The 23,298-nt window shown below is 38.7% G+C and overlaps 1 long non-coding RNA gene and 1 other non-coding gene across 2 annotated transcripts; both read right to left on the bottom strand.

Annotated features, from left to right (window-relative positions):
- Nucleotides 1-217: 217 nt before the first annotated feature.
- Nucleotides 218-326, bottom strand: LOC120110958. Its single transcript, XR_005512077.1, has one exon. It is a non-coding gene; the product is annotated as a small nucleolar RNA R71 (small nucleolar RNA).
- A 22,324-nt stretch (nt 327-22,650) lies between these two features.
- On the bottom strand, nt 22,651-23,048 carry LOC120110744. Its single transcript, XR_005511876.1, has 3 exons — nt 23,011-23,048; nt 22,815-22,924; nt 22,651-22,709 (listed from the first exon to the last, which is right to left on the bottom strand). It is a non-coding gene; the product is annotated as an uncharacterized LOC120110744 (long non-coding RNA).
- Between the last annotated feature and the right edge of the window lie 250 nt (nt 23,049-23,298).

Below are 23,298 nucleotides of genomic sequence, written 5' to 3'. Positions count from 1 at the left end.
GAGAGTCCGTATCTTCATTTAAAGAATTTTGAAGAATTGAGCATTACATTTAGAGTGCCAAATGTCACCGAGGATATCCTCAAGCTGACATTGTTTCCTTTCTCTCTAAAGGATAAGGCCAAAACATGGCTAAACTCTTTGCGACCTAGATCAATAAGAACTTGGCAAGATATGCAGAGAGAATTTTTAAAGAAGTTCTTCCCGACACAAAGGACCAACTTTTTGAAAAGACATATCAGCAATTTCCAACAAAAAGATAATGAAACATTTTATGAATGTTGGAAAAGATTTAAAGACCTTCTTCTCTCATGCCCTCATCACGGGTTCGAAACTTGGAGAACCATTAGCTTCTTTTATGAAGGTTTATCTCCACAGTTGAAACAATTTGTAGAGACCATGTGCAATGGTAGATTCTTAGAAAAACAACTTGATGAGGCATGGGAGTATTTGGATTCCCTTGCTCAGACTGCCCAACTTTGGGATAACGGGGATAGAAACAACAAGTCTTTGCCTAAGCCTACTAGCTCTGTACAGGGAGGCCTTTACAACCTCAGAACTGAGTATGATCTTCACGCTAAAATGGCAGCCCTCACTAGGAAGGTAGAAGAAATTGAGCTTAGAAAGGTTGAGCCTGTCAAGACTATAGAGCTTAGAAACGAGTGTTGTGGTATCTGCGATATGTCGGGTCATACCACTACAGATTGCCCCACCATACCGGTATTCAAAGAAGTCTTGCACGATCAAGCAAATGCTATGAACTCCTACCAAAAGTCTTATAACGATCCATACTCGAATACCTATAACCCTGGTTGGAAGAATCATCCAAATTTTAGGTGGAGAAATGATCATCCTCAACAGTCACACCATTCAGCTCCTCCACCTGCACATCCTACTTTTGCATCACCACCCTCCCAAAAGCCGAATATCGAGGATACCTTGCAATCTATACAAACTTTTCTACAAGGTCAAGCTAATATCAATGCTCAAAATACTCGAAATTTTGAAGATATAAGAAACCAATTGTCAATGTTGACTACCGTCCTAAGTACCCAAGAGAAGGGTAAGCTTCCAGCTCAACCCCAACCTAATCCACAAGTGCACAGTAGTAATAATACGGCTCCTTCTAGTTCGCATACAGAACATGCAAAGAGCATCATGACTTTGCGTAATGGGAAAGTCATTGATCAGACCGTCCCATTGAGACCGCAGGTCACTTCTAATTCTAATGCTCCCAAAGTCGATGAAAGGGACAAAGAAGAAGTTGAGGACCTAACTTCTACCGAGAAAGTTGAATGTCCTTTTCCTCCACCTTTTCCACAACGGTTAAAGCCGTTGCAAAAGCTCGAACCTAATTCTGAAATTCTTGAGCTTTTTAAGCAAGTAAAGATCAACATACCTCTTCTTGATGCAATCAAACAAGTACCCTCATATGCCAAATTTTTGAAGGACTTGTGTACTGTCAAGCGCCGATTAAATGTTAAGAAGAAGGCATTTTTAACTGAAAATGTGAGTGCTATTTTGCAGCACAACATTCTTCCTAAATTTAAGGATCCAGGTTGCCCAACCATCTCATGCATCATAGGCAACTTTAGGATAGAGCGAGCATTGTTAGATTTAGGGGCAAGTGTGAATTTGTTGCCATATTCTGTATATGAGCAACTTGGTTTAGGTGAGTTGAAGCCAACCTCCGTCACTTTGCAATTAGCTGACAGGTTAGTTAAAATTCCAAGGGGGATTATCGAGGATGTATTGGTCCAAGTGGATAAGTTCTACTTTCCTGTCGATTTTATCGTATTGGACACACATCCGGCTTCGAACTCACAGTCTCAGATTCCGGTCATTTTAGGACGTCCATTTCTTGCAACTTCTAATGCATTGATTAATTGTAGGAATGGCGTCATGAAGCTTTCTTTTGGTAACATGACCATAGAACTGAACATTTTTAATGTTTGCAAGCAACCCAATGATCACGAAGAGAATAAGGAGGTTGATTGGGTTGAAACCATCGCGGAGGAATATTTGTTAGCTGAAGCATTTAACGATCCATCCGGCGATGGTTTAATTGATTGGTGTTCTAATGGCACCGATGAAGATGATTTGTTGGTCAAACCTAGTATGAATTTTTCGAACACCATGATGATCAATGGGTGGAGACCAAAAGTAGAAAAATTTGAACAGTTGTCGCCTCGAGAGGCGAAAATAATACCATCCCATGAGCAAGCACCCAAGCTCGAATTGAAACCCTTACCAAAGGAACTTAAGTATGCCTTTCTTGGATCCGAAGACACTTTTCCTGTAATCATCTCGTCTGTACTTGATCATATCCAAGAAAAAAAATTACTTGGTGTTCTAAAAAATCATAAGGGAGCATTAGGGTGGTCTATTGCCGACTTGAAGGGGATTAGCCCCTTAGTTTGCACGCACCGGATATATTTGAAGGACAATGCCAAAACCACAAGGCAAATGCAACGAAGGTTAAATCCTACGATGAGAGATGTGGTTAAGGCAGAAGTCCTCAAGTTGCTTGACGTGGGTATTATTTATCCAATTTCCGACAGCAAGTGGGTAAGCCCTACTCAAGTCGTTCCTAAGAAGTCGGGTTTGACGGTAGTAGAAAATGAACAAGGTGAACTAGTTTCAACTCGTGTTCCGACGAGTTGGCGCATGTGTGTTGACTACCGAAAGCTGAATTTGGTCACACGAAAGGATCACTTTCCTCTACCCTTCCTAGATCAAGTGTTGGAGAGAGTTGCAGGGCATGATTTCTATTGTTTTCTCGATGGCTATTCGGGATATTATCAAATTGAAATTTTATCAGAAGATCAAGAGAAGACTACTTTCACTTATCCTTTTGGCACATTTGCTTTTCGACGAATGCCATTCGGGTTGTGTAATGCACCTGCAACATTCCAAAGATGCATGCTCAGCATCTTTGAAGACATGAACGAGAAGTTTTTGGAAGTGTTCATGGATGACTTCTCCATTTTTGGTGACTCATTTGATGATTGCTTGTCACATTTACAAGCAGTTTTAGCTCGATGTATAGAAAAGAATTTGATATTGAATTGGAAAAAATGCCACTTCATGGTACCAAAGGGAATTGTCCTAGGACATATTGTTTCATCGAAGGGCACGGAAGTAGATAGAGCTAAGATAGATTTAATTGCTAAGCTACCTGCACCCAAGACGGTTAAAGATGTTAGATCATTTTTGGGTCACGCCGGATTTTATAGGAGGTTTATCAAGGACTTTAGTGTCATAGCTCGACCATTATGTAACCTCCTATCCCTTGATACACCGTTCAATTGGACTGAAACCTATCAGGAGGCATTCGAAAAGTTGAAGTCTATGCTTAGCACTGCACCCATCGTGCGACCACCTGATTGGTCATTACCTTTTGAGATTATGTGCGACGCTAGCGACTATGCGATAGGAGCTGTCCTAGGACAACGCAAGGATAATAAGCTATATGTCATTTACTATGCAAGCAAAACCTTAAATGATGCTCAAATGAATTACATTACCACCGAGAAGGAATTGCTTGCAGTAGTATTTGCCTTAGATAAATTTCGCTCTTATATCCTTAGTGCTCCTATTATTATCTTCACGGACCATGCGGCACTAAAATATTTGTTGGATAAGAAAGAGGCCAAACCACGCTTAATACGATGGATACTTCTACTCCAAGAATTTGACATCACTATCAAAGATAAAAAAGGAGTAGAGAATGTGATTGCTGACCATTTATCACGATTAGTTTTTAATGATTCGGTGCCACAGTTTTCCATTAAGGACTCATTCCCTGAAGAGCAGTTGTTTGCACTCTCTATTGTGCCATGGTACGCTGACATTGTAAATTTTCTTGTTACGAACCGAATTTCGGAGCATTGGGGGTCGACAGATAGAAAAATTTTCTTGCGCGAAGTAAAGAATTATTACTATGATGAACCCTATTTATTTAAATATTGCAATGATCAAATCTTTAGACGATGCATACCGGATCATGATATACAAAGCGTACTCTCTTTCTGCCATACTAATGCTTGTGGTGGACACTTTGCCTCTAAGAAAACTGTTGCAAAGGTCTTGCAATGTGGTTTCTATTGGCCTACTATGTTCAAAGATGCCCACGAGTTCTGCAGGACATGTGATCCATATCAACGTATTGGAAGTCTAACTCGTAGGCAAATGATGCCTCTTCAATCCATTACTATTATCGAAATTTTCGATTGTTGGGGCATCGATTTTATGGGCCCATTCCCACCATCTTTTGGATATGAGTATATTTTAGTCGGTGTCGAGTATGTATCCAAATGGGTAGAAGCTGTCGCTTGTAGGACCAATGATCACAAACATATCCTGAAGTTTTTAAAAGAAAATATTTTTTCACGATTTGGGATGCCTAAGATCATAATTAGTGACGGTGGAAAACACTTTTGTAATAAGCCTTTCGAGACCTTATTGAAAAAGTATGGTGTCACCCATAGAGTTGCTACCCCATATCATCCGCAAATTAGTGGCCAGGTAGAGTTAGCCAATAGGGAGATCAAGCGTATTTTAGAGAAAACGGTGAACCCATCACGAAAAGATTGGTCCTTGAAACTATCAGATGCATTATGGGTCTATCGTACTGCATACAAAACCATTCTTGGCATGTCTCCCTACCGGCTAGTCTGCGGAAAAGCGTGTCATCTACCTGTAGAAATAGAACATAAATCATATTGGGCAATTAGAAAATTGAATTTTGATTTACAAGATGCCGGTCTAGCTAGAAAACTGCAATTGAACGAGCTTAATGAGATTCACAGAGATGCTTATGACAATGCTAGACTTTGTAAAGAACGAATGAAAATTAGGCACGATAGATCAATTTTAAGAAAATCTTTTAAACCTTCACAAAAAGTTCTTTGTTATGACTCTCGCTTACATCTGTTTCCTGGCAAGTTGCGATCGAGATGGACAGGTCCTTATATTATAAAAACTGTTTTTCCACATGGAGCGGTTGAGATTGAGAATCCACAAGATGGTAAAATTTTTAAGGTAAATGGACACAGGTTAAAACCTTTTCTTGAGAATTTTGCAGATGAAGAGGACTCCTTTTCTTTGGGGGAGCCCTCTTATGACTGAGCTTGACGACAAAGGTATGTGTATATTAGTTAGAATTATATTTTTCTTTTACTTCTAGTTTTCTTCTTATTTTGTAGGTCTTCTTTTCTGGAAATCAACAGCTCAAGGTATTCTTCTTCTCTCCAATATTATTTTCTCTATTGTCTCTCATATATAGTTTTCTTGCATCTTTTACATTGAGGACAATGCAATGTTTAAGTTGGGGAGAGGAAAATTTTTGATTTAAAAAAAAAACTTGTTTTTGCTTTTGATTTATTCTATTACTTTCTTTTCTAAGCAAATGCACGTATATTTTCATATTAAGCTTGTGCAACTATTAAGGCAAGGAACACATGCATACTATGACTGATCAAAGACCTATTATTAGATCTCCACACATATACTTAATGACGATAGGAAAGCCTCAGGAGTTCACATTTGTTAACTGCATTTTTTGTTAGCTTTATCCGTAAAAGAAGTATGAGTATCCTTGTTCGTACCATAAGGTTCATGATTTGGTTTTCACATAAAGATAGAGGTTGAATATCCCAGTTAAATTACTTAGGTGCCTTATGATCCGACCTTAGTTGACCTATAGTCACAATGCAGTCACATATATAATAAAAATATCTATATGGTTTAGTCTACCATCTCTTTTCTTGCATGATAACCAAAAAAAAAAAAATCCTTATGATGACAAGTCTGGCCTCGTGGTGTAGTCTGGTTCGAGCAATTAAGTCCGAGGGATGTTTCACCTAATATCTTGAGCCAACTGGATCGGGGGTCATTGGCTGAAAGCTCGCTACATGGACCGTACTAGAGCCTAATGGGGTTGGACTATTGTAATCGTCATATGTATTTAAAAATAAAAATAAGCATGAATAGGGTTGGTCGGACTGAACCTAGTGACATGTGGTAATGACTGGTTTGACTCCATTGTGTTGGACCTCTGTGTACCCGAGTTGTTTAGTTAGGATTGATAGCTTTTTCTTTACATGCGAACCATCCTTGACAAATTTAGACAACATGTGATATTCTGAAAATGTGATGGATCAGGTTCTAATAACTTGTAGAAAACATTTGTGAACTTGAGTAGTGCACCTAAAACTCAGGCGGTACCCTGTTGTGGTGGAGGTATTAGTACTCTGAGAAAGTCATACAACTTTATGCACACTACATAATCATATTTTCCTTGCTTTGATAGTTGCCATGCTTGAAAATATATATCAATTAATTACATGTGTATTAACTGAGGATTTATTTTTATTAGAATCTCATGTCATATCATTCAAGATGTTTGTGGGTAATATCTCTGAAAACCCTCACGAGACAACACTCGTCTACTAGGGTAACCTAGGGGTTTAACGGCTTATTGCACATGCTAAGTGCAATCGTGATGCCCTACAAAAGTGGGTACATATCTTAGTTTTATGTCTTTAGCTTTAATAAAAAGTCAAAGGATTGACCAACACTTTGTGTACTCTCATGTTATTGTTTACTCTGAATTGCTAGAGACTAGCAATAAGCTAGTTGGGGGGTGTGATGAGAGCACAAAAGTGCGATCTACATACCACTTAAATTAGTCTTATTGTTAACAGATGATGATAATTTCGTCGAGTTAATACTATACTTTTGTTTCGTATAGGTTATCGTAAATCAGAGATAAAATGCATATTTGATACAGATTTGGTTCTGGAAGATGCATAGCCCAAGCTATGCGCACCCGATCTCGCCATGGCCTAGTCGAACCCATCATTTATCAAGCTCCAATATGGGCAGCAGCCAAGCTTGACCATATTAGAGTGACACTTGGCAACCATCCACATGGAATGCGCAACGGATCCGTGAACTGCATTGTCCCATGAACAGAGCTCCCCAGCCGTCCGTGTGCAGCCCATCATCTCGCAAGCATCTCCGCGTGCGGGCCAGCGTCCGCGCGCGATTCTCCCGCACCCAAAGTACTGTGATCTTTCCCCCGAATCAGCCTTCGTGATCCATTCTCGCAACGCTCCCATGCCCGTGATCGTCTCCCAGCTTCCTCCATCTTCGTTCTTCAGCGTGCAACCCCATATCCTAGCGTCCACCCGAGCCTGTGAAGTCGCCCAGCATCCCGCATCGTTTTCTTTCCCCGTTTCAAAGCTTCCGCAGTCAACGTCTTCCATGATCCCAGCCTTCGCGATTCATCCGGCATCCGTCTCGTCCGCGTTCTCCTCTTCCACAGCGTCGCACCCGATCAACGCTCCCATGCCCGTGATCGTCTCCTAGCATCCGGCCGTCTGGAAGAGATCGTACTCCTCCACAGCTTCCGTCCGAGCCCGAGCGTCCGTGATCCAGCATCTGTGGCGAGTCACCCGAATCCCAAGCGCCAGCAGTCCAAGCTTCATCTTCAGCTCTCACGCGCTTCCGGATCTTCCTCCCCACCAGCGCATCATCCGGTCACGATCTTCCAGCAAAATTCCAGCCATCCACGATGCATCCGAATTCATTTCCTTCCGGATTAGCATCCATCCGTTGATCTCCACCGTAAGAAATCAGGGAACATTGCTGACCCTAGAGCTCGACTATAAGAAGCTCCTCTCTCGGTGGGAGGGGGGGGCATCCAAGAAAGGAAGAACAGAGCAGCCGGCCTCTTGGTTTCAAACGAAAAAAAAAGAGAAAGGGAAACAGGGGATGCCCTGTTTCCGAAAAGAAAAAGAAAAAAAAAAGAGTGAGAAAGGGAGAGATGTTGATGTTTGTAATGGTTTGCTAATTCCTTTGGCAAAGGGTGATGGATGAACCCTTGTCATGTTGCTTTCATCAAGTACACTCTAAACTTTAATTCTAATTATTTTATATCCATTGGTATGTTTTGGGTTCTTGCATATTTATTTATTAGATAGATCTTGTATGGTTTATATTTATTGATGCATGGATTATTTTGATTTTTGATTTGTCGTAGACGTAACCGGCACGATAAATACTTGAATGTTGAATTCATGTTTTCAAAGAATATATTTCATGATTAGAATCATTCTATTTAATTAATCCTTAATTAAGAATCGCAAAATTTAATTGTTGAAAGTAACATTGTCAAGGAAGAATCCAGATCCCTAGCCTTCTCTATATTCTTGAACTTTGTTTAGTTACCTATTAATTCTCTGCTTTTAATTTTTGAAAATCAACTGAAAATTACATCTAAAAATTATTACGCTAATAATCTATAGATCGTTCCCTGAGGAATCGACCTCGGACTCCCGAGTTATATTACTTATGCAATTCTCCTGCACTTGGGAGAACAATTTTATTTTTGCATCAATCACCTGATTGTACAATGACCCTCTCATCTCGGCAATGCTTACTTTTGGGCTCGATTTTCTCTCTGCAATATGATACTTTTTGTTGCTCTCTTTTTTTGTCACTTCCTTCCGAGCAACTCTGCCTCTTTGGCTCTTATCTACTTATCAACCTAGAAGAGGAACTCAGCCAAGTCTCTCGGCAACTTCTTGTCTAGTAAGAAGCTAAAACGTGAAAACTTCAGTCTGTTCATCGCTGCAGCCCTAGCAACGGACTGCTCTAGCTTATGCACTTTTAGCGTTTCAATGTTGAATCTGCTGACGTAATCTCAAAGCTTCTCATCCTCCCTTTGCTTGAGGGTGAAAAGGTCGATGGAGATTTTCTTTTGCCTTTTGTTGCTGGAAAAGTAGCCAATAAACCGATGACTGAGATGGTTGAAGGAGCCAACAGATTCTGGTTGTAGACTAGAGAACCAAAGTAGTGTAGCCTTGTTGAGGGTAGCCAGAAAGGTGTAGCCCATCACATCATCATTGGCTCCCTTGATTAGCATGAGAGCCCTAAAGCTTGCTAGATAATTCATTGGATTAACAGTATTGTCATAATGTTCAATCTGGGGCATCTTGAACCTCTTTGATAAGAGCTTCGACCAAGATCTCGTTGATGAAAGGGGGATCACTAATCACTTTCAGGACATCTTCTACAACAACCCTTTGCTCCCATAGGACCTCGATCTGACAGCGCACCTCTTTGATCTCACGTCGTTGGCCTTCCGGTTAGAGATGACCGACTTGGGAAAGATTTTTCAGAGCTAGAGCTCATATCGGGAAAGAAAATGTCATGCTTCTAGCCCTATGTTGGGCTTTAGAATGATGACGGTCACCATTCTGCACTAAAACCCTTTGGTGATTTGGTTGACCGGCTGACGGATTACCGACTTGTTGCTGTATATCTCGCACTACTGCCGTCAAGGCTTGCACTTGTTGAGCAGGAAAATGAAACCATCCCACATCAATAACTCCTGCAGTGGGTTGCAACGGGTTGAGAAGATTAGGACCTCAAAGGACTATGTAGGAAACTATCTGGAGTGGATCGGATGGGCATGTGGTGATGGCTTCTTCGAAGCTTCATAGCTTTTCTCCCTTCTTTTCCCATAGACGATGCTAATTTGTTGCGATCGGTCTCAAGACATTGATGTAGATCACCTCTGTGGACATGCAAAACAATAGATAAAGGATGAAAGCTTGCTGAATTGGCTCCAGTCGGGCCCTCTGATTCTTAACTGTGCAAAGGTTTTTTGGATAGAAAATGAAGGAGAAAAAAATAGAGAACTGAGAGAGATAGAGTCTCCATTTGTGAAGTTGATTTTTCATTATCTTTTCTGGATAGGTATTCAAACAGACAAAGGATGAAAGCTCGCTAAATTGGCTCCAGCGGGTCCTCTGATGCTCAAGTGAGTAAAGATTTTTGGATGGAAAATGAAAGACGAAGAAAGAAATAGAGAACTAAGAGATACATAGTCTCCCTTAGCGATGTTGATTTTTCATCATCTTTTCTAGAGAACTATTTAGATCTATTTATAGCTGGAATCCAAATCTTTCAGAACTGCGTCTTAACAAACTCGAGGTCATGCCTCAATGGATTGCTAACGTGGCATAGCTATTCTGGGGACATGACTCATTAACCTAGCATGTGGCAGGACTAGGCACATCTTCAAGGCAGTGAAAGCCAAGCTGCTCCTTCTGTGGGAAAGAGTTGCCCTGCATAATTCAAGGTTGAGGTTGCAAAACCGAGCACAAAGGAGATTACCCTCAAGGGTTGAACACTTCTGTTTTATTAGGTTTCCTCTTCATGCTCAACTGAGGAGACTGGGCCAAGATCCCTCAGAGGAACCTCAAACGTGTGGCGATAAAAGCATGGGGCATGCACCGAACGAATCTTTATGGGCCATGTCATGCCGGTTATTAATTGCCATTACACAAGTGAATGAAGGAGTAGACCTTGCTGAGATACATCTAATCGCCAAGGGTGCACATGGTTATACTTCAACAAGAGCATTGAAGTAAACCAATCTGATTGGGTAAGTCTGGCTAGGGTTGGAGCATCGATTGCTCTAGCTTTAATTCTCATTTTTTTAAAGCTGATGGGACCGATTTGACTCTAGGTCTAGGGTTTAACCAATATAACTCAATCTAAGTTGGACCTAAACCAATCCTGAGTACATATAAAATTTAAACATGATATATATTGTAGATTCATAATTTATGCAAGTTTTTTTGTTGCTGAATTGAGCATAAAATTATGTTGTTGTTGTTGTAACATTATATATCCAAGTTTTATAGTTTAGGTTTCAATTTTTGGTGCTGTACGATGTTTTTTAGTATATTGCTTGTCAGTTTAGGCTGTTGATCACTGCTGGTTCTTGTTTTATTAATAGAATAAATACATATCCGAATACCAATCCGAACCATCCTAATGTTAATTGGATTTGTTGAATGTAGTTCCCTATTGATTGATCTAGTTTTTCTTTCAAAACTTCAGAGACAACTAAAGTTGTTTCAGTGCTGGATTGGCTCCTAGCTTGCCAACACGGACCATACTCTATCTGTTGCATTGGAGATCGACGAACACACCTAGAGGGAAGGTGGTAAAGACGCAGAATGCCGCCGAAACGCTGAAGGGAAATGATTTGCCACAATCGCATTCAGAAGTCATGCATACAACATGGGCCAAGGAATGCATCCACCGTCCCAGATAAGACGGCCAATACATACAATCGATTGACCTCTAGATGCTACATTAACCGTTTTACAAGGACTGGGCCAATGCTATTCCAATTAGTTGCTGTCAGATTTTATTTAAATATAAATAACCTCCATATATAGAGGCCCTTTGACTCACTCTTCTTTTAAAGCAATTGCATGGCAACAGAAAAAATCTCATGGCACTTGCTAATAGGCCGTAAGGTGTTATGACATTGCATCTAATCTTTGTAACTTCTCTGCGTGAGATATATGATTTACTCAAACACTCGTCTTTATCTGTATTTACTTAACTTGTATATACGACAACAAATCGCATCATATAAAAATATTACAAATAAAAGTCAACATATCAACAGAATCTGCGGATATGTTTGAGGTCAAACATCGTGGTGTCCTTCTGACGCCCTGTCGGATATGGTGTACCTAAGAGTGGTGGAGCCGGGCACCACCCATTTTCGATAAGTATGATTGTGGAAATGAAGGACACGGTAACCCAGATGCAGTAACGGGTAGCTTCAATCTACGTGGCGGCTCATGGTTGTTGAATTTAGACATTGGAACCAAAAAGTAAAAGCCAAAAGCATCATTGTGCTGAGTAAGAAACTAGTTATGCTACTTAGGTGTGAAAAAATTGTTAAACCAACACGAAAGGAGTTGAATAATCTTGAGGTATGGAGGTTAGCTCCTGTTCAAAAGGTAGCAGGGGTGTCAGGCATTTTCTAAGCAAAAGTTTCAAGATGCTGACCTTATGTCTTCTAGCTTATTGTGTTACGGTAATGTGCAATACATGTGGGAGTATGCATTGCTCAAATTAGAGAATGACACACAAAAAAAAAAAGTTTGGTGCGATTCAATAGAACTAGATGATTGATGATGATGATGATGATGATGATGATTATTATTACTATTATTATTATTGTCGTTGTTGTTATTATGATGATGATGATGATGATTATTATTATTATTGTTATTGTTATTATTATTATCGTTGTTATTATTGTTATTATCGTTGTTATTATTATTATTATAATTATCGTTGTTATTATTGTTATTATCGTTATTATTATTATTATTGTTGTTGTTATTATTATCGTTATTGTTGTTATTATTATGGTTATTATTATTGTTGTTATTATTATTATTGTTGTTGTTGTTGTTGTTGTTATTGTTATCATTATTTTTATAATCACCATCATCATTATTATTATTTTATGGTAAGTTTTGATAGGCGTTTTGTAACAGTTCAGGATCTCACCCAAAATGACTAGCCAGAAGGTATTATTTGAGTTCATTGATCCTATATAAATATCCAAAATCTACCTAACGAATAACTAATATAAGACTAAACACACACCCGCTCGGATTCTCACATACTTCTCCTATTTAAGTCTTAACGTTTTCGTCAGACTAAAGATTTAAATTTATTTAAATTTAGTAATAAACACCACGATCAGCCCGTAGTCAGCATCAATAAAACCGTACTGCAGTGTCTCCTAGTCCACAAATTATGGGTCGGATCTGCTCTAGTACCATTTATAATAATTCAGGTCATCATCCAAAATGGCTATCCGAAAAATATTATTTGATTATGTATAAGTATTCAAGATCTACTCAGTGAATAACTAATATGAGACTAAATATATATCTTCATGAATTCTTACATGTTTAAAGACCAATATCCTAGAGCTGGCTATGCTATCCACGACTATATTAAAAACATCTTGGTTGCTCCAGCTAAGCATATAAAGTTGAACTTAGTCCCTCCGATTGAATTTGGCGTGGCATAGGAAGGTATTATAATTTCTACTCTACATCCCACCAGGTTGTCGATTGAAGGAGATACCCGTACAATAATCTGATGGATATATGGCCAGGTGACGCTGCTTATGGGTGCCTCCGTCAGATCAAGCAACTGAGAAGCTGTCTTATGCGTTCTCCGCAACCCATGCCTACGGGGAAGGGAATCAAGTTTGTGTACGTACTCTCCCTCAAAAACCTCAAGAATCATGATATCTTTCTGATGCTTCATTAATACGCAGTCAGAGTGACAAGAAATGTCATTTCACAAGGAAGAGTATAGAACCATTAATTGTTTGTGTAAATGTCTCAGTCCTTTCACTAACTTTTCATTTAGACAACTAACAAACCATCTAAACCTTCCAACGAAAAGGAAATATTTCCATCCCCGAGAGCAGACCATATGCATTGATGTGGAGCTGTGAGCAGTACGAGGAAAATAGAACTCACTGCCACTGACTTGTTAACAAAAATATCCAGCGCACAATGGATAAGAACCTCTTCCACCTTGTCCCTGCTTCTTCGACCTTAAATTTCTGTGGACCTCACTGTTCATACATCGGTCACCACCTGCGCTTTAACCTTATCTGTCACCATCCACCCATTGCCAGCAATAAAGCTCATAGCACTCTTGATTCAAGGGACAAAATGCGTGCCCATAAGGGTCCAACTATAAATTTGTTTTGGCATGTATCTCGTGTCACTTTGGAGCTTCTCCATCTATCACTCACCCTTACCAAAATGCTTGATCAGGGATAAATGAACCCTTAATTCTGTCATTGCTAGTGGCAAGATAGTTATTTAGCTTCTCATTCATGACAACAAGATTACCCATTAGCTCATGATCCTAGTTTAGCATTCATAATGCAATTAAAACCAGTTACATATAGTATATAAACAAAATTTCTTGTCCCCTGCATTTCAAGCCACCTTATTCAAGGCTTTTTGTTTCTTGTTCACTTTTGTAGGAAACGATGAAGTTGTTATTTAGCTTATAATCCATGACAACATGATTACCCATTAGCTCATGATCCTAGTTTAGCATTCATAATCGATCCGATCAGAGAGAAGGAAGATTTTCTTCAATCCGCTTAACTCGAATCTCTCAAAAGAAAATTAAAAAAAATAGAGGAATCTTGAAAGTAGGACTTTAAGTCTTCTTTTTTTTCATTAATGATTAAAAAAAAGAGGTACATAGCCTTTATTTATAATATGAGGTTCGTCCTAACAAAATTTGGGTTGGATTCCTCTTTCTAAACCTAAAACTCTTTTTTTTTAAAATAGACATCTTTAGAAAAAAAAAAGCTAAAAGTCTCGAAGAAGTAGATTTTGATTGCTACATTGACTTTGCCTTCTGTCGCTCCATCTGATTCTTCTCGGATAGAGATCTACGCCTGGTCAAAGTCTTGCCTCAAAAGAAAATTTTTAGTTTGACCAGCCCATTTTAGAATTTAATGGTAGAATTTTATCCCAACTCAATCTTCTAATTGTAGATCTTGAAAAGATACCTAATTTTTTAAAAAAGGATCATCTCAATTGGACATCGTATGACCAAGTTATGGCCTCTAGAAGTTTGGCTGCAACTTGGCTTTCCAATGTAGCGGATCTCGCTCTTAAACATATCCAGCCTCGCTTGTAGTGGCCAAAGTGGTCCACATCGAGTTTGAAGATCTTCCTAGTTCAAGACTCTCTATATTCAAGAGATTTAGCTACTGCTAAATCAGAACTGGAGGTAGAAAAATGCTTGCTTTCTGTCTTGTGGTTGAACCATCTGGCTCGGCTTGAGATGGTTTCTGGCTAGGTTCTTCTTTACTCTTGAGTCTTAGTGAACCACTTATTTTGCTCCTGCATCTGGACTTCGTGGTAGCAACGCTCTTTGCCATCCTTCCTCATTGACGATGACTACAGTGACTCCTCAACCTTGGTCTTGGTAGATTGATTAATGAAACCAAAGAATGAGAGCTTGGCCTCTCATAAGTAATATCAAATTTTTGTACCATCATCGCAAACTTGTTGTAGGCATTAACGAGTCGCTTTGCTTGGGCAACAATTGCAAGATCTACATTTTTTTATGTTTTAGAGGCATTAATCATAAACTCTTTTCTGTCCTTCACGAACCGATACTTCTTTAGACACTAGTAGAAGATTGCATCTCGATTCTAAAGGTATGGGCTCCCAAGGATAACCTAGCAAATATCCAAAGAAAGAATTTTACAAGTTGCCTCGTCGATATACCTCTCAGTTATAGCAAATTTGAAGGTACACTATTTCGTGATCTTCAATTTGACGTTCTTCTGGATCTAACCAAGAGGGTAGAAATGTGGATGAGGCGTAGTCTGCAACCCTAGCTTATGAACTAGATTTTCAGACTGGCTTCCAAGATTTACAATAGCCTCAATGATACTTTGTTTTATCTGGATCTTCAAGCGAAAGAGTTCCTCTCACACCTCTAAATCTGCTTCACTTGCTCTCTTAGGTTTTTTTTTTTCCATCAGGCTCAATTTGGAGTCTACTTGCTAAAGCTTGGGCAGCTCCTCAACTTCCATAGTATTGAGAACTATCTTTTCCTTCTTTTTGGAATCCTCTTCTTCCCATCTTCCTCTTTAGTCACAATTCGGGGTGATGTTTCCAATACTTCTTCTTAGTGTGTCCATAGAGGTTATAATGATTATAATAAATTTTATGAATCACGTTGGCATGCTTCTTTCCTTGCTCCCTCTCTTGACATGGATTTGTGCCATTGTTTCTGAATTTGTATCCCTTCTTGTTGTCCCTAGGCTGATTTTTCTCCTCAATCCCTATAGTTTTCACGCTGGCTTTGCTGATGTCTTCAATTTTAAAGAGTTTTAGCTCCTTCTGGATGCTGTCATCTTCGACATACTTCATAAAGACTATATGATCATCGATGGAGATTCCGAAAGAGATTGCTTTCTTGTAAAACTTGGTGGTATAGTCTTTGACCACTTGATCCACTGATTCTCCTTATGGCCGATTGAGTAGAATTGCTTCTTAATTAGGCTCTTGAGTTTGTTTTATGTTAGATTCAAAATATCATTGTTCCTCATGTACGAATATCAACAGGTAAGAGCATGGCTAGAAAACTTAAGATGGGTAAAAGCTACATTCTAGATATTGGAGTATCCATAGATAGTAAAATATGTCTCTAACTGGTCTAGTGAGTTACTAACTTTTCTGTAGCACAACCCTATCATATACAAGAATCTCAATTTGAGCCTCAACTTTAAACGGTTGAAGAGAGATTTTTCATACCCATAGATTGCTCATCCTTATCCTCCTCGCTGGATGGTCGTTCTTCATCTCGAACCGTAGGAGACAACTTCGCAATAGAAGTTGTTGGTGTTTGTGCTAAAGGTATTGTCAATCTCGAAACGATCTCAGTGAGTTAGGCAATCTTCTCCTCTAATTGTATGAGACGTCCTTTCATCTCATCGTCACCCTTAAGGAAGAACTAGCAGCCATACTCATCTTTGTCCTTCGATGTACTTGAAGTGCAGATAGCCGTTTTTTCCGATTACTTGTATTGCTCACACACATATAGAGGACCAAAGCTCTGAAATCAACTTATTCCGATTGAATTTTTTTTTTTTTAATCCACTCAACTTGAATCTCTTAAAGAAAACTAGAAGAAGATGGAAGAATCTCAAAAAAGTAGGGCTTTAAGTCTTGTTCCTTTTAATATAATTTAGGTTGGATTTCTCTTTCTAATCCTAATAGTACTCTTTTTTCTTAAATAAATATCTCTAGTAAAAAAAGCTAAATTTTTTTAAAAAAAAGTAAATCTCAACTTCTACATCAATTTTGCCTTCTATCACTTTGCCTAATTTTTCTCAGATAAAGAGTTAGGCCCGATCAAAATCTTATCCGAAAAGAAAACTTTCAGTTTAACCAACCTGTTTTTGGGTCTCATGATGGAATTTATCCTAATTCAACCTCTTAATTGTAAATCTCGAAAAGATATCCAATTTAAAAAAAGATCATCTTAATCGGGCAAATATGACTAAGTTATTGCTTCCGAAAGTTTAGCTGCGACTCGGTTTTTCGATGTGGTGGATCTCGCTCTTAAACCTTATCCAACCCCGCTCATAGTGGTTAAAAGGGTACCTTTTAGAGTACAGTGTACAACATTAGAAGAAGAATCATGTGCCTTATGCACCGCAGCTAATCCACAAAAAAACACCAGATTTGATGTGAACAACTCTGGCCACTATCGAGGAGGACTGGATAGGTTCATGAGTGAAATCTGCTACATTGGAAATTTAAATCATCTGCCGAACTTTTAAAAACTCTAACTTACCTATATAACAGCCAGTTGAGGTATTCTTTTTAATATAAAAAAAGATAAGTTCTAAGATGTGTCGGTCAATGCAGAAAAATTTCTTGATGGAAAAGCTTTGACTAGGCACATCTCCTAATTTGGAAAGAATGAGGTGAAATGATTGTGACAAATTTAGTATAGAAATTGAAATCTATCTCTAGTAGGATTTAGATTTTTTCATCATATTTTTAATAATTATATCTATTTTGAGAAAATCATTTTTTTTGAACTAGAAGAGAAATCTGGCCTAAATTATGCAAGGGCGGAACTCAGTAATATAAATAGAGATATTGTAACCTAAATTTGTTATTCAATAACAAAAAAAAGGGACCTAGCCCTTACTTTCACAATCTACTTTTTATTTTCTAAATTTTTTAAAGAGAATCGAGTTGCGCAAATTGAAGGAATTCTTTTCTTCTTCCTAATCAGATCAACAATGTGAGTTTGGAGGCCATATTAAGAATCAAGTTTACAACTTGACTCTTCCCTAGAGACATGGTTACCCAAAAACACATCAAAATTGTTTATTAGTTGCTTGATCCGACAAAGGTATCCATGAGCAACGTCAACTTGCCCATCTATCCATTTGATTACTGGGTCAGAATTTCCTTGCATCCACAGCTTGCTGAGATGTAGAGATTGTAGCATTGATACCTTCCCATGCCAAACGAAGTTCAATCAATGGGACCGATTTCGATTGTAAAAGGATAGTTTCTAGTATAGTCGTGAATAACATAGCTCGCTCCTACTCGACCTTTGGTCTGTAAAGATCCATCAAAGTTTATCTTGCAAACCACCAGTTGTGGAGGAGCTAGCCATGCTTTGCGTTTGAATGATTTCAACTCTAAATAATTCAACATTACATTGGTTCTAAGGTTGCTGGATGAAGTAGGTGAGTAAATATTTCCTACATCAATTTTCATCAACAACGGAAGGTTGTCTAAAGAAGTCCAGAGACATGGCTTGATCAGTGATGGAAGAAATCCATTGATGCTGGCCAGCAAGGAATTTCCAAGCTAGAATAACCAAAGGCAGCAGAAGAAACAATCATTAATTGTTTCAAAATCATTATGATATCGGCAGCAACCCGGATGTAGATGTCCATGGTTGACAATGGTGAAGCACATCTGCAATAGCTATTTAGGCCATGGCCCACCTCTGCAGGAAATTCTGAGCTCTTGGATGACACTCGACCTTCGAGAGCCATGCCATATTATTGGAGTGGGAGTGTTTTTTAAAGGGAGTAATGGAGGAATTGAGACATCTCCCCCAGCTTTATTTAATTAATGAAAGAAGTCATTATGAAGGAGAATAGTTATTGGGGTAGGAGGAAAGATGAGAAGCAGAAGGGGTCAAGTCAATGGTCCCAGCGAAGACCTACCTGCATCCGGGGGAACATGGAACTCAAGAGGTTTCTACGACAGTCTAAACAATTTTTCTAAGGATAAATTACCCCAGAATTGGAAGCTATGGAGGGTTTTGTGAAGAAAAATTAATGAATTCCCTTCATGCCATATTTGCCAAATCAAGTACTATTAGGAGTTGCTACCAAGCTCTCATTAGTGACGATTGGATTTTCTTGCCTCCATGAGGTCCAAAGGGTATGATCCTGTCAACTTGGGACATGATTTCAGAATTAAGACCAAACACCTCTTCTTCTTCTTGATTGAAGGGAAGGTGGAACCTTTAATTCATTGGAAATGAATGAAGATTCAACCAATACTATGCACATGACAAACGACCGCACATTCCAAAAGGCTTAACCTCGCAAGACATGTAACACCTGTGTGCAAACTCTCAAGACCAATAATAGTTCTTCCATAAAGAATTACTATAATTATAGCAGGCACCTGTACGAATCTAAAACTTCAACATAATAATTAAAAACAATGACATTTAATAATTTCATAATTATCAAGTTAAGATCAGCCATTAATATTATCTCCAAATTACCACTAGACAATACACAATTTTTTCCAGTTCATTATTAAGGAAACCAAAACTAATCCCTGAGTGTCCAATACACAATCCATAAACTAGTTCACACTACTCGTCGGCATCTAAAAAATGTTATTAAAATAAAGAAATGAGCTAATGACTAGTAATTAAGATACCCGTAACAGTTCTAGCTATATGAAGCATATAATAAAATTTTACTTGATAAATGTAGATATAACTATGATCAAAGGAAATAATTCACAAAATAAGATATAAGAATTTCATATTTGGTTTATGAATAATTCAAACATTTGAAGCAATCAACCTTTTGAAAATAAGAGTAAAATAGCTAGGTTTTGGTGTAACTGCCGAGAAAACCAACAACTCTATGAAACCATCAAAACAAATATTTACATGTACAACCCTTTTTTAGTTTCTGTAACTATAACCAAGATTGTCCTATGACAAGGCTTGAAACGATATTTGGCCTGTTGGTGTAGGCACAAAATCATCTCTCTTGCCCGGCGGGGGGGGGGGGGGGGGGGGGGGGGGGAGGAGAACTAGTTTTTGAATACACATTTGCGAGCGATTGGTACTACTAAAAATGGAACTAGTTTTTGAATACACATTTGCAAGCGATTGGTACTACTAAAATAACTCGAATCATAGTCAGACTACAAAAGTAATCAAATTTTTTTACTTCAATTCCAAACCAATTGTTAACCATAATTTTGAGTTTTTGAAATGCTCATAAGCTTTTTAGATGTATCACGTTTAAGATAATATAATATTCCATGGGTTTGATTCACCATGATACATCAATATAACATGCCACTTTTTAGCACTTCTACATCATGAAAATTCAACTAACATACTCAATAGCATACTTCAATCTTGATCCATAATTTAAAATTAATTTCTTATGTAGGGTAAATCAAAGCATAATTTTTATCTTCAATCAAGGGAATTTTTTTATAAAACAATTATATAAAATTCAGTTTTTAAGAACTATTGTCATTTCTATTTACAAATACATATTTTAGACTAGAGGTGTAAGCATGATGATTTCATTGACTCAAGATGTTTCGAAATAAATTTTCTAATAGTTTTACATTATATGGATGATAAAATACTAGGGTAGTAGAGGCACTTATAGATTGAAAGCAACAAAATCCAATAGTTTTCTATGATAAAAAGATTACTTAAAATATAAAAATAAGTACATCAATATCTTCAGTTTCCTTCAAAATTTTGAAAGTAAACATCGGCCTAAAGCAAAATCCCTACTATGGGACAACCCAACCTGATGGGGGGCGAAATGGATCGTCCAGCCCACAGCTAAAAGGCTGCCCAGTTTTGGCCCAATAAAACGCCAACACCGTTCGGTTGAATCCTCAGTCCGGCCTAGAACCAGCTCGGCTTCGGACTCCACCAAAAAGTTTTATCGGCTTCAGATATTCGCCGACTCCCCCGGACCAAGTTCGGGGTGCCTTCAATATTCGCCGATCCGCTCCGACCAAGCTCAGGGCGCCTACTTCAGTAGTGCGCCCCGATCCTTAAGCTTGGGCCGCTCTACCGAGCACACCTCGGAACCCGAAGAGCCGAGCTATCCCCAGCATCCGTCTAGCCGACCTCGTCAAACGCATGATGCGATCTCTCAACGGGCTCGGCCTCGCCAACAACCGCACCCATGGACGCGCCTATGCCCTTCTACATAGCCCATACATTACAACACCACCGTCCCACGCTTCGATAGCTGGCCCTCAATAGTCAAAGGACGGCAACCAAGACTACTCCGGCCATGCCTTTACTGTTGTCTGTCCAATACCTTACTGTTCTCGAGAATGGACAACCACCACATACTACCAACCAGTCTAAGCTGCGCGCCATTCGGTTCAGAGTCACGCCCCATCATGATGAGGGTTGACAGTGCCTCTGCCACCTGGGCCTCTCCACCGGAACTATAAATAGCTTGGTTAGGTAACTTCTAAGGAACTTTTTGGCTGGACAATTTTATCCTACTCTAACTTGATCGTCGGAGGGTCCTCACTGGAATACCGGTGAGGCTTTATGCAGGTCCGCAAACCGTCGTGTAGGAGGTGGCCCCCGTCTTCTTCTTCCAACCACCGGCGGCTCCTCCGACTCCTCTGGCGTGGTCACCCTCGGGCCCAATTTGAAACACAACAACCTTTTTTTTAAAAAAAACTTTTAGACATAGAAAAGTCCTACTGGGTTTCCTAGACTCTCTAAAGGCTCCATAACCTAGGATTCTTCCAATATGGAAATGGTAACCATAGATTTGCATACTAGAAACTCTACTCTAGACAATAGAGCCCTAACCCTAGTACGCACATGATCCCTTAAACTACATGCTAAGATCCATAATCAATTAAACTATCCCCTAAACATGCAAGAATCCCTAATCTAATATTGATCAATAATCTATTCTATAAAATAAATTTTGTGTCAAAATCAAAGCTAATTTTTATCTTCAATCAAGGGATTTTTTATAAACAATTATATAAAATTCAGTTTTAAAGAACTATTGTCTTTTTCTATTTACAAATATACTATTTTAGACTAGAGATGTAAGCATGATGATTTTCATTGACTCAAAGATGTTTCGAAATAATTTTCTAATAGTTTTACATTATATGGATGATAAAAATACTAGGGTAGTAGAGGCACTTATAGATTGAGAGCAACAAAATCCAATCGATGTCCAACGATAAAAAGATTACCTAAATATAAAATAAGTACATTAATATCTTTACCACTACAGGAAAAAGTAGCTATCCCGGCGCTGTTGTTGGACCTTTAGCGACGCTTTTTAGTGTCGGCTAAAGTACCATCGACGCAATGCCCCTCGTCGCCAAAGCGTCGGACATACCAGAGTGGAAATAGTTTTTGCCGACGCAGGAGAAAGCGTCGGCAAAAACCAGGATTACCGACGCTTATTAGCGTCGGTGATAGCCCGTCGAAAAGTTCCCCTACGGGTTAGCTCCTGGTTTTTTCCGACGCTTTATAGCGTCGCCAATTTGCAACGCTTTGCGTCGGCATATTCCTCATTTGCCGACGCTAACATAATTGTTTGAAGCATCGGCATAAGCTTGTGGGTGCGGCACTGTGTCCTTTGCCGACGCTTAAAAGCGTCGGGAATTGCGCTTTTTTTGAAAAAAAATAAAAAACCAATTCATATTATAAACACCAAATTACAAAACATAAATTTATACACATATGAACCTGTTTACATTGATACATACATTATACAATATGAATCTGTATTGCATTGATACATTAATACAAACACTCAGATCATTCGAATTGTGAATATTGTAATATCTGATTAAAAATTTGCTTACCAAAGTTTCAAATTACAATGTACTCTGAAAAATAAAAAACATATACATATCAAACTCATAAAGATAATCTAGAATGCATCAGGGACGGGATTCAGCTCCATCATCATCTCTACAAGCGTTTGAAGTATCAGAAATCTACAAAAAAAAAAAGAGAACCTTAGAAGTTTGGAATAATGTGATACATTACTCATATATCATATTGATAATATGTAAAGTATTCAAATATATATAGTTATTTACCTGAGAAGGGAGAAATCGTTGTAACATTGATGAAATATTCGTAAGCTGAGCTTGCAAATTTGCTTGGTTTTGCTTCAACTCTTCAATAGTTGCTTGAAGATGACGAACTTCTGCCAGTGTTACTAGATTCTCTGGCATTTCTTGTATATGTGCCCACTGAAGATAACTGAGTGGAGGTAACTCTAACGCCGTAAACCCCTCACTCGCCCATAACGCTCTGGGCCCATCAATTCAAGCTAGCACTTGAGCTTCAATATGATTAGTCGCGTCGGATGATGATGACCCTCTGACGCGCTCTGAAATAAGATTTGTTGCCCTATCCTACATCTCTCAAAAAAAATTCAAATTAATGTATGCCAATATTAGAACCAAAAAAAAAATACAGCACAAGTCAAAGATGGAATACATACAACTATATCTCTGGACTCCTCCTGGATAAAGCTGCCATCTCGGTGGGTGTGGAGTCATCTTATAAACTCCACCC

The sequence above is a fragment of the Phoenix dactylifera genome, chromosome 5 (assembly GCF_009389715.1).
Source record: "Phoenix dactylifera cultivar Barhee BC4 chromosome 5, palm_55x_up_171113_PBpolish2nd_filt_p, whole genome shotgun sequence".
Classification (NCBI taxonomy): Eukaryota; Viridiplantae; Streptophyta; class Magnoliopsida; order Arecales; family Arecaceae; genus Phoenix; species Phoenix dactylifera.
Note: the sequence above shows the minus strand (reverse complement) of the source record. Positions and strands in the feature narration are given on the sequence as shown.